This window comes from Podarcis melisellensis (assembly GCF_964234715.1).
Source record: "Podarcis melisellensis genome assembly, chromosome: 11".
NCBI lineage: Eukaryota > Metazoa > Chordata > Lepidosauria > Squamata > Lacertidae > Podarcis > Podarcis melisellensis.
Genome location: NC_138543.1, coordinates 3,468,832 through 3,480,440, shown reverse-complemented (window position 1 = coordinate 3,480,440; position 11,609 = coordinate 3,468,832). Strand labels below are relative to the sequence as shown.

At 42.7% G+C, this 11,609-nt stretch overlaps 2 long non-coding RNA genes across 2 annotated transcripts; one reads left to right on the top strand and one right to left on the bottom strand.

The window, feature by feature from the left end:
- Nucleotides 1–3,915: 3,915 nt before the first annotated feature.
- On the bottom strand, nucleotides 3,916–4,729 carry LOC309380400. The gene is made up of 2 exons (XR_014172909.1): nucleotides 4,513–4,729; nucleotides 3,916–4,219 (listed from the first exon to the last, which is right to left on the bottom strand). It is a non-coding gene; the product is annotated as an uncharacterized lncRNA (long non-coding RNA).
- Nucleotides 4,730–7,466: 2,737 nt separating this feature from the next.
- Nucleotides 7,467–11,189, top strand: LOC309380735. The gene is made up of 2 exons (XR_014173091.1): nucleotides 7,467–8,257; nucleotides 8,497–11,189. It is a non-coding gene; the product is annotated as an uncharacterized lncRNA (long non-coding RNA).
- The last annotated feature ends 420 nt before the right edge of the window (nucleotides 11,190–11,609 follow it).

Here is an 11,609-nt window from a genome sequence, read left to right as displayed (position 1 = left end):
ATCTCTAGTTTTTAAAAGACAGACTGGGAAAGACTTCTGCCTGAGACCCTGGAAAATGGCTGTCATTTGGAATGGACAGATCCAGGCTAGATGAGCCAGTGGTCTGATTCAGTATAAGTCAGCTTCATATGAAGAAAGGGAAGGGAGGGATGGGAGGAGAACAAAGGAGCAGAAGGACTGGGGAAATGGGGGGGGGCTGGGCTGAGAGGAAAAAGGGAGAGAGCAAGAGGGGAGGGTGGAAGTGGAAATGGCAGCTTCCCTCCTTCCTGCCCCCAGAAACCCCCACACCCTGCCTGTGTAATTTTATGAGCCCTCATCTTACAGGCTTATCAGATGGTGTCCCTCCAGAGTGCTGGATTTATAGTTCATTAACTGAAGTTGAGGATGGAGCAGGGCAGCCAAATGCTGATCTTCTTCCCAGGATGTAGCTATACATCAATGCGCTCTGCATTCATGGCTCAAGCCTGAAATCTCCTCTTTCTTGACAGACCTTGAGCTTCTGGCTATTATGTTTATATTTTGTTGCTCAGCCATGCATAAAAGAAGAGAAACTTTGTTAAAAAGAAGTCCTGGCGTCAGCAAGCTTTCCCCCAAGCTGGCCTTAGTGGCTAATAGAAAACTACCAGCCAGAAACTCAAACAATGGAGGAAAGAGATGCAATGTAGATATGTCCTGCCTTGCAACTAATAGGAGTTAAAACCAGAGGTGCTAGAGGTGTAAACTTCAACTTCCCTCATTTTTTTTTACCTTTTATTCTAAAATTTAGGAGACGGAACCCCCACCTCCACACACAGATGCAAAACAAGCTAGTTTCCCCCACACAGTTAATTTGGGAAAACTCACCTGAATGCACCTTGCCTTTGTTGATCCTGGGAAATAGCGCAGAATAAGGAGGTGATTAAGTGATGAATTGGTGCAGCAATAAAACTGCCAGCACAATTGCAAAGCTTAGCAGGGTCCAGTATGGTTTCAAATTGGATGGAAGATCACATGTTGAGGTTCCTGCATTGAAAGGGATTAGACTAGATGACCCTTATAGTTACCTCCAACTCCACAATTCTATTATTCTAACATTCTAATTGAACTGGACTCTTCCACGGTATATATGTTTAGAATTTGACCTGACATACTTTTTAGCTTCCAACACTGCTCTTCATATTATACTTTTTACAAACTTCTGCATGGCATTTTCCTCATGAAGTCTATAGCGTTCTATTTGAATGGGCTGTGATGTTCCAAGCCAGCTTCCTGTAGTGAGTGCCAATCTGTCTGAAATCTAGCAGCCCCACTTTCCCCCCTGGGCTCCTTTCCCCATCAGTTGATGTGAAAAATACTGCATATGAACCCAATTTATCCATCTTGCACAAGAAAGATGTAGTAGCAATGCTATAAATTCTGTCGGCATAGTTCTCAGCTGGTAAGGTGAATTGATTTTCCATTTGCCTGTCTTGGAGAGCTTATTTCCTTGAAAAGACACAAGTCTGGTTGCAACCATGGAAAGCAGTAAATAAGGGGAGGGGGGCTTCTTTCATTCTTGTTATATGGCTGGATCAGTTTCTGTGACAAGATTCTTTTATATGTGTGTGCAATGGGGAGAGTACACAGAGCTTAAATATTACATGGAGAGTTTGGATATTGTCAGTAGTGCAAAAGTATCTGCTATCTATTGAACTAAATTTGCAGAGTAACATCTTACGTTAGTCATACTCAGAGAAGACCCATTGTAATGAGTGAACAAGGAACGTCTGTTTATTGCAAGGGGCCCCAGGTTCCCCGATGTAAAGCGTATGTAAGGTTATAATGGACCTTGCAGCCCCTGACAACAGAAGTAAGAATTTTAATAATTTCCTAAACCCTGAGTAACTTGCACACCTCTCTGTTGGATCTTGCACTGCTCCCTTTTCAAGAGCTTGCTGGAGGTTCAACAAGCATGAGGCAAACCACCATCGCAATTTGCTTGCTGCATCACTAAGGCTGCACTCCTGTATTCACTTACCTGGGAGTAAGCTCCATTTAATTCAGTGGGGCTTACTTCTGAGCAGAATTTAATTTAAAGCTGAAATCATATTGTACTATTTTAACATGCCACAGGAGTACAAATAGACAAAACTGAAATAAAACAACTTTGGCAGATTAACAAAAGGTGAGATTTAAATGTTGCTATTAGTGACCTCTAGTGTTTGGAACAAGACTCTCCAGACTACCAACCAACATTAAGAAATATATTTTCCTATGTGGGATCGGAAATAAGGAATGCACTGACTTTGATACAAGTTGTTGGCTGTGGATGTAGAATTTTATGTTTTTTATAAACTGCTTCATTTGACTTTATTTTAATTGTATTTGCTTCATTTGACTTTATTTTCCACTGTATTTGTATATTGCATTGTGTGATGCTACTATGCACTGCCTTGAAATGCCAGCATAACAGGTAGTAAATAAATTGCTTAATAGATAATAATAATAAAAACTCATGCAGTATAAAACTATATAAAAATCTTGACTAGTTCAGTACTTAACTTGACAGTAGCCGTTGGGGCTGCCGTATAGCTGGCAATGAGATCGCTTCCCTAAACGGCCTCGGCCCAGTAGGCCTGAAGGAGCGTCTCCACCCCTATCGTTCTGCCCGGATGCTGAGGTCCAGCTCCGAGGGCTTTCTGGCGGTTCCCTCATTGCGAGAAGTGAGGCTACAGGGAGCCAGACAGAGGGCCTTCTTGGTAGTGGCACCCGCCCTGTGGAATGCCCTCCCATCAGATGTCAAGGAAATAAGCAGCTATCTTATCTTTAAAAGACATCTTGAGGCAGCCCTGCTTAGGGAAGCTTTTAATAGACTTTTTAAAATAGACTATTGTATTTTACTATTCTGCTTTGGAGTCACCCTTGCCCACCTCCCTTGGTCCGTCCTCTCCCACCCACTGTGTCCCTGAGCTGCCCTGCTGCCTGCGCTGGGGTGGGGATCCCCGCAGAAGCCAGGGCCTGCATGGGAGCGCCTGGTTGGGCCCTCTTTGAATTTTGCACTCAGGGCCACGGCCCATGGGACTTCCCCACACTACGCCATTGTGTTGCGGGAAGCAATTGTTAGCCTACACTTTCCAGTGTACTTTCCTATCACTTTCATTACCTGCCTTTTTAAAAAGCAGGTTTGTTGTGCAAGAGCTCCAAAACCACTTTAGTTGTCCCAGCTGAATTTGCTGGTGTGCTGTTGAATCCCACCCACAAAATAGCAACATTCTGGAAGCATCCTGAGGTAAACTGTCAGGATCGTATCTGACATAGACCAGAGAGACCTATTTTGGAGGGGAAGTCTTCAAGGCCCCACAGAAAACCCCACTTCAGCTGAAGACCTGGAGGAACCACAATAGTCTCCAGCCTGAAGAAGTCCATTGGGAGGATGTCTCCCTTGGCTCCTCCAACGAATCCCTCAGCATCTCTTGGCCCCCCATGATCTCCCACAGGCCTCTGGACTGAACGTGGCCGTGGGCATGACAAGACAGCCAGCGCTGCCAGAGCAGTGCCTGTTGGACGGTCAGGAGACGCTTTTGCTAGGGGTCTGCTTGGGAAGAAGGGTCTAAAGAGGATGCAAGCTATGAGCCAGGACAGGACCAGGCAAAGGAACTAGAGAAGTCTCTCTGTCTCCTTGAGGCCTTGCTGAGTTAGCAGCTCAGTTTTGACCTCATTCAGCTCCTGCCTCCAGCTGAGGTACTGGCAGTGCCATGGCCATAAAGTAGCTTTTCTATTTAAGGAATTGACAAAAGATGAGCTATATGCTGCTGTTTTTCAGCGACCTCTAGTGGCTAAAAGAAGCATCTGCCAACTACCAAAATTAAGAATCATATTTTCCACAGAAAATATGTTAAACTAAAATGATAGAACTGAATAATGCTATTGACCAGAACAGTAAAAGGCAATCATATATGTGACCACTCATCATATTTCATTACAGTCAAAGACCAGCTCGAAAAGCACAATTGAGACAGCTTTCACAAGAATAAAATATACATGTAAAGCAATGTACAACAGCTTAAAGATTAAAATCTAAGATAAGTGCATATACACATAAAGACCTAAAAATTTGGGCTACCATACAAATTGGCCCTGACACCCTGGAGGCTGACTTTGACTGTTTTCCTAGCGAAAGAATGTGTTTTGGGGGGTGGTCTGCTCCTGCAAATCTGCGTGCAGAATCTGGTGACCATCCAGGTCGTCTTGTGGTCTTTGCCTAAGAGGAGAAAATGGAGTTGAGACTTATCCGGAAGGTCAGCAAGCCTCACCAGCTGGGGGTCAATGATATCTCTGTGTGCCTCGTCATAAAAGGGACATCTAAAAAAGAAATGTTCGGGGCCTCCTAGTTCCCCTACTGGGCAGCCACAAAGTCTCTGAGCATACGGGACTTTTCCAAATGCTCCTTCCAAAACCGGCGAGGGCAAGGCCCAGCTTCTGGCTAGAGTAAAGGCCCTTCTCATGTTTCTTGATACGAGAAAATAGAGGTATGCTGCCAGGGCCGCAATATACCTCTCATTTTCTATGATTATACAATCGGGGGACCTCAAGCAGTCCTGTTGTCTCTCTGTGTCCATGATTCTTTGCCTGACCACAGACCTTGCTTGGCCCAGGCCCAAGTTTAGAAGGGCTTGTGGAGCAAAGCCCAATTTCTGGAGAGTGTTCAGAACTGCTGTCTGGCAGCCAGACTTGAACCAGTCGCATAGAATCAGTGGGGCTATTCCTCAGGGGAGCAATTTCAGTGTCAGCCAGTTATACAGGTGAAACTCGGAAATTTAGAATATCGTGGAAAAGTTCATTTATTTCAGTAATTCAACTTAAAAGGTGAAACTAATATATGAGATAGACTCATGACATACAAAGCAATATATGTCAAGCCTTTATTTGTTATAATTGTGATGATTATGGTGTACAGCTGATGAAAACCTCAAATTAACAATCTCAGAAAATTAGAATATTAAATGAAATCAGCAAAACAAGGGCTGCAAATAGAGCAATATTGGACCTCTGGGAAGTAGAAGCATGCATATGAACTCAGTACTTGGTTGGGCCCCTTTTGCATCAATTACTGCCTCAATGTGGCATGGCATGGATGCTGTCAGCCTGTGGCACTGCTGAGGTGTTATGGATGTTCAATGTCCTCATACATAGATTGGAAAAAGGCGACCCATCGGTCAGGTGGAAAATGTGAGGATAAGGGGGAGGCAGCTTTGTGCAAGCCAGACGTAACCAGTTTCCAAAATAATGTCTGCTTTTTTGCTTTTGCCACAATAATTAGTTCAGACCAGCACTTTCTGCTATAAACGTTCTTTTGGCGGGTTATCAGGGCTTTGTATTCTTTTTTTAGGGCACGAACGGAGAGATAAGCTTGCTGCCTAGCATGGTTATCAGATGTCAGGGCGGCTTTATAAGCATTTTGCAAGGCTTTCTTGGCCTGCAAACAGGTGTGATCAAACCAGGGTTTATTTACTGTTATAGGTTTAGTTGGCGTCTTCTCTGAGGTGTTAAAGAGGTGGGGTTTTAAACAATGGAGCAGGCGCTCGTATTCAAAAAGTGGGTCCTCTGGGTTAGAATTGTTCCCAGAGCCATTTGAGTGTGCACAGATGTTCAGAAGCTAAAATCTCCTTCAGTTTGTTGTCAAGTGTGGGGGTCTATTTGACCCAGCATCCAGGCTGCTCTACAGCGGAAATCTCTGTGGGGTATACTGTTTTAAGAAAGATTGTCTTGTTTTTGAGGGATACCTGCAGGTATAAGGGGAAGTGATCCCCCTCTACATATGGAAGCACTTGTAATCGCACAGTTTTTGCTAGTAATTTGCTATCAAACAGCATGTAGTCAATTGTACTGGTTTTTGACCCTGACAAGAAAGTTTATTCCCCAGGAATATCTCCACTAGCGCAGCCATTTAGAATGTATAAATTTAGCTGCCATGAAATTTTGAAGAGACAGGCACCAGCATAATTTGAGTGTTGGTTCTTTGATAACCTTGGTTGCTGTCGAACGTCTAGGCCAGACACATCAGAAAACCCAATTTTATACCTGTATTTACATGCTAAACTGTAATCATCTGGCCCTATCCGTGCATTTAGGTCTATGTGACCACTCACACCTTTATTGTCAATCTAAGCTCTCAAGGTGAAAGCTGTAAATTAAAGGTCATTATTCTAATATTGGGAGGTGGCAGCGCCTACTTAGCTCTTGGTAACCTGTTATTTTTATAAAATAAAATAAAAAAGCAAATAAGCACTTCAGATACTCTACATTACAATTTAGTCCCTGTTTGCATTTCAATGTATAGTGTTTTGCATTCCAGTTAGGAAATCTGTCTTTTTCACACTTTATTTTCAAGAAAACCATAGCAGCTGTGTCTAGCTGCTAGTGAATAACATGATTTGAGCTGGCTGATATGTTGGTCCACAAACTGGAGCTCAGTGCTAACAAGGCAGGTTCTGTGTGTCTGTCTGTTTAGGGAGACACTGCTCAACCTGCTGTGGCTGGAGTTGCACTGCCCAAAAGGATTAAGTTCCCAATCTGGGGGGAGCACTCCTGGACCCAGTCTTGCTGTGGGAGGTCCGTGTGGCCTCTGGGGAAAGCAGTATTTTCATCAGTTTAGACTTGTGCACCCGCAGCAGCCATTCCTGGACAAAGAGTCTCACTGCAGTTAGTCATGTCCTGGTAGGCAGTGTACATGGGGCTGCCTTCAACGTCTGTTCAGAAAATACAGTTGATTCTGACTACAGTTGCTAGGTTGCTGTCTGTGCCTGGTCACTTTGAAATGTTGCTGGTTGTTAAAGAACTGCTCCAACTGACAGACCACTTCTGAGTGCCAGGCCAAATACTGGTGCCTCCCATTAAAGCCAGGATGGGAGACCTGTGCCCTCCAGGTGTTGCAGAGCTTCTGCCACCTCTGGCTGAGGAGAGCTGGCCTCCAACAGCATCCTTACGCCCTCAGGTTCTCCTTGAAGCCCTTTATGCTCTGAAGGAGCCCGTGCTTCCATTTCAACCTGCCTATGTATTGAGAGATGTTTTGAGGCTCTTCTGTAGGTGCCGCTAAAGTTAAGTTCACCATATATGAACTTTCCTCTACTGAGAATTTGTGTCACCAACATTGCTGTCCTTACAGTGCCAGGCAAGGATTTAAAAGTAAAACAAAAGCCTAATCCTTTAAATGCATCCCTGTTTTGCAATATTGCAATGCTTTTTGTATTTTATAAAGTTTTTTTTTAAAGAAGTTCCTGGAAGCACTGCTGCAAAGTGTGTGTGTAATAAATCAACAACAGCTGAGTGAAAAGGTATCTGGTGTAGCTGCCTACTCTGCATTGCTTTTGAACTCCCTTTAGCTGCCATGTTTGTGTACAGTTTTTAAAGCTGCCCATCTCCCCATTTAAGTAACCTACCTTGAGGCACATGTGTATGGATATATAAATTAATGAAAAAAATAAAAAATACTACTCATTCAATATGAGTATACAAGTTAATTTTTTCCTTGCATTTTTTGCCGGCAGAAGAGGAAGAGCTGCTTGTGGGATTTTCTGCCTCTGAAGCCAGAATAACCTGGCCAGCCTTTAGTATTATGCAACTTGGAGTGGAGATGCTATTTGCTTCTTCCTCTGTCAGCAAAATGTCTTGAACCAAAGGAAAGGATTAAACCAAGGAAAGGATTAAAACACACACCCCTTCCCTGGAGCTGTTGTTCAGAACTTATTTACACCTATTTTTTTATGCCATGTCTCATTGAACCCTCAGACTCTGTGTGGACATATTTTTTTAAGCAATGACTGGTATCTTTAAAAAAATGGATAATTCTGTTTACAACAGTTTACTGTGTATTTATGTCAGTCAGTCAAACATTTCCATTGTATCCTACAATTAAATGTTTGCTGAGAAAGTGTAGAGATGAAAGGTGTTTCCCCCCTGGCAGACCATAAGTGCCTAACTTGCAGGTTGGTTACTCTATAATAAATACTATATACTAAAACTGCATAATTTTGGTGTTAAACTTAAGTGCTGGGATTCCAGTGAAACAAGTGATGTGATGCCAGCATTGCATGTCTACTTTTGCTGCAGTATAAACAAAGAGGAACCATTATTGCTGTTTACTGTGAATTTTGGGGGGTAATTTGCTGACTTGCTCATGTATTTGCTCCAGGTTCAGGTTCTTCACAGTCAAGCATTTGCATACAAGTTTAAATTTACTTCACAATGAAAGTGAAGTAAAAAAAATGTGTAAGTGCTTTGGTGTTCTAATGCTAATACAGTGGTACCTCTAGATTCGAACGGGATCTGTTCCGGAGCCCCGTTCACATCTAAAAGCAAACGTAACCTGTGTCCGTGTGTCTGCGTGCGTGGGTCACGTGCATGGGTCATTTTGAGCGTCTGTGCATGTGCAAGCAGTGAAACCCGGAAGTAATGCACTCCATTACTTCCGGACTGCCGCAGAGTGCAACTCAAATGCGCTCATCCCGAAGCACATTCAACCTGAGGTATGACTGTAAGACCAAGGAAGTAGAACAAGGCATGTGCAGCAGATCTGGAGGCAGACTTCTCTTTTGTGCAGAGAATTGTGCAGGCATCCTCAAACTGGCTTGTTGGGCACTATGTGATTTGCTATTCCGCTAGTTATTCAAAATGGCAGAATGGGCCCTTCCTCATATTAATTCTCAATGCTGTCACAGCAGAGCCTGGGTGTCTGGTGCTACTATGGTACTCTGGATACATGAGGTATATGAATTTGAATGTTCAAACATAAAAGTCCCAGTCAAGCTGGTCAGCCATAGTAAAGCTGCAACCCTATGTCTGGGTTCTTGGAATTAAATCCTTTTGAATGTGGGCCTATGGGACGCACCTCCAAAGAAAGAAGCACAGGGCTGAGCCACACATTTCAATGAATGCAGTAAGAATTGCAGATCAGATGAATGTGATGCGGTAGTTCTGTGATTGGAATTCCCAGCATATTTTTCTGTTCAAAAAGCAGCCCTGGATTAGGACCATGGAGCGAGAGGAGGAGGGAACCCTTCCTCCCTGCACTGTTTTCCTGCCGAAAATCTGTTATTTTCCATGGCTGTATACTCATGCGTTTCCTAATGAACACACCATAGGTGATTTATGGTACTGCAATTACTTATTTGCTGTTGAGCTTGCATATTATTGACATGGTTATACCAACCTGTCAGGCTTTTTTATTTAAATGTAAGGGGAAATAAATAAATAAATCCATGCCTACTCTAGCCTTTCCAGACCCTACTTTGGGGTCCATTGCTATGCCATGTCTTCAAGGTAGGATGTAGATTCAAGGTCCTGGTATTAATATTCAATGCTTGGGACCAGGAAAACTAAAATATTATCTAATTCCTTCAATATACAACAGATAACTGTGTTCTGCAAAAGAGGGGCCTCCTTTAGCTCCCATCTTATCTGGAGGCCCCATCCATATGAAGTAGGAATTGGGCCTTGAGTGTGGCGGCAAACATGCTTTGGAACAGCCTGAACATCAGATACACACCATTTCAGTCATCTTTTCAGACCTTCCTCTTTCAACAAGCCTTTTTATTGGAGATTTCTTCATCTGTATTCTTGGTAGTGGCGCCCTGTGGAACGCCCTCCCACCAGATGTCAAAGAAATAAACAACTATCTGACTTTTAGAAGACATCTGAAGGCAGCCCTGCTTAGGGAAGCTTTTAATATTTGATGAATTATTGTATTTTACTATTTTGCTGGAAGCAGCCCAGAGTGGCTGGGGAAACCCAGCCAGGTGGGCGGGTTTATATAATGATGATGATGATGATTAGACTTGAAATTGTTTTATATATGAAATTGTGTGTGTGTGTGTATGTGTATTCTAAATTGATATGTTTAATAGGAAGTAAGTCACAAAAGGAAATAAATAACAAATTGCTTGTGAAGTCTTTTTAGTCTAGGCCACCATTTTTTCAGTTGGATGCTTGTCAACAGTACCCTGAGCCCTGGAAAAATGAATAAGAAATAAGTAATGAATACAGTTAAAGAGAAATTCAGCCCAGATCACTGCCTAATATGAGGGTGATGCCCTATAACTGGGAGTGACACAACCATAACTTGGTCAATATCTATATTCCCAAGTATAGGTTTTTGGGAAGAATGTCAAGGTGAAATATTGACTGTATGTATCTCACCAGCCTTTGTTTTGTTTAGAATAACTTTTTAAAAGTAACAGATATTCATGGTAAAATAAATTATGTTGTGCAAATAAACCCTTAATAAATATCCTTCAGGGGAGATCTGCTAGGTAATATGAAAAACTGACTGACTGCAATGAAATGAAATTGCTTGTATGCACTTCTTACAGCTCAAAGTATTATCTTCAATATGCAGATAAGGCAGGAACATAAAATGAAAACCTCATAAAATGCAGAATACTAATCCAGGGGGCTGCGTCTGGAGCGGAAAGAGCCTTGTAAAATAAGCCAAAAAATGTAAGAACTTAATTACGTGTGCAAAAGAGGGGAAGAATTCATTTCAGCGCAGTGTGAATTTTCTGGTAGTCATAATTTAATGTGAAACAACAATTAAGCCCTGCAGTAAAGTTTGCATCAAAATCATAATGTAGGAATATTTTTAAAAAACAGATTTATGATTGCAAGTTCCTCACTCCCATTTTGTGGGCATCTTCACTAGTCTAACTACCATATGTTGAGATTGCAGCTGTAATCTCCCAAGCATTAGTGTCATAAAGTCCTATTAATTCCAACCCAGGCAAAAGCTTGCATTCTCAAGGAAGAAATGTAATCTAAGTTTCAAAGCATTTAAAATATTTATTCAATATTATTTCTGAATATACTTTTGATTTGTGGCATCCCACCAATAAATGATTTCAGAAACACACCACCAGCTCTTGAGGTGAAATACTTTAGGGCAGGGAGAACAGAAATGCACAAATAGAGCAAGAATCTCTGCAGAGAAGAGGAAGAACACCCCTTGCCTCCATGGGACAGATATGAACACAAAAGCACAATGAGTTAAATAATAAGTTCCTTGTCTATATAAATTCCCTGATTGGACTGGGTGGTGATCCTTCTGTGCACTTATCCTGTGCTGGATGGGGAACCTTGTGAATGAAGACTTGTGCACCTTCTCTCGGGTCAGCTGCTGGGACTGTGCATGCAGCAGAATGGTTGCTTGGGAGGGGAAGCAAAGAGGGGCTGGATATAACCCCCCCCCCACACACATTCCACCTCCCATTTAACGGCTGGTTAACATGCTTATGAAAGGGGTTATGGAGCTTTAATGCCTTCTGCCTTTAGAAGTGAGCCGTAAAGATTAATGGGCAAAGGAGCATCCTCTCCCACCCACTGAAATGCTTTTAAATCACACCCACCCACCCCACACACAGCAGGGACTTTATGAAGCTCATGTGAGGGGGGGTCAGGTGAGAGAAATCCCCCCTGCACTCTCAGTCATTTCAGAGGAAAATAAGGCCATCCTTTGTTCTCTGGGTGATCATTACAGGAGTTGGGAATTGGGCTCAAATGGAACCAGAGTCTGATTTCTCCCTACAATCATTCCAAGGGGAAATGGAGACATAAGCTTCCATTCACCCTCTAAGCAACCACTGGGCAGAGAGATTTGCTGC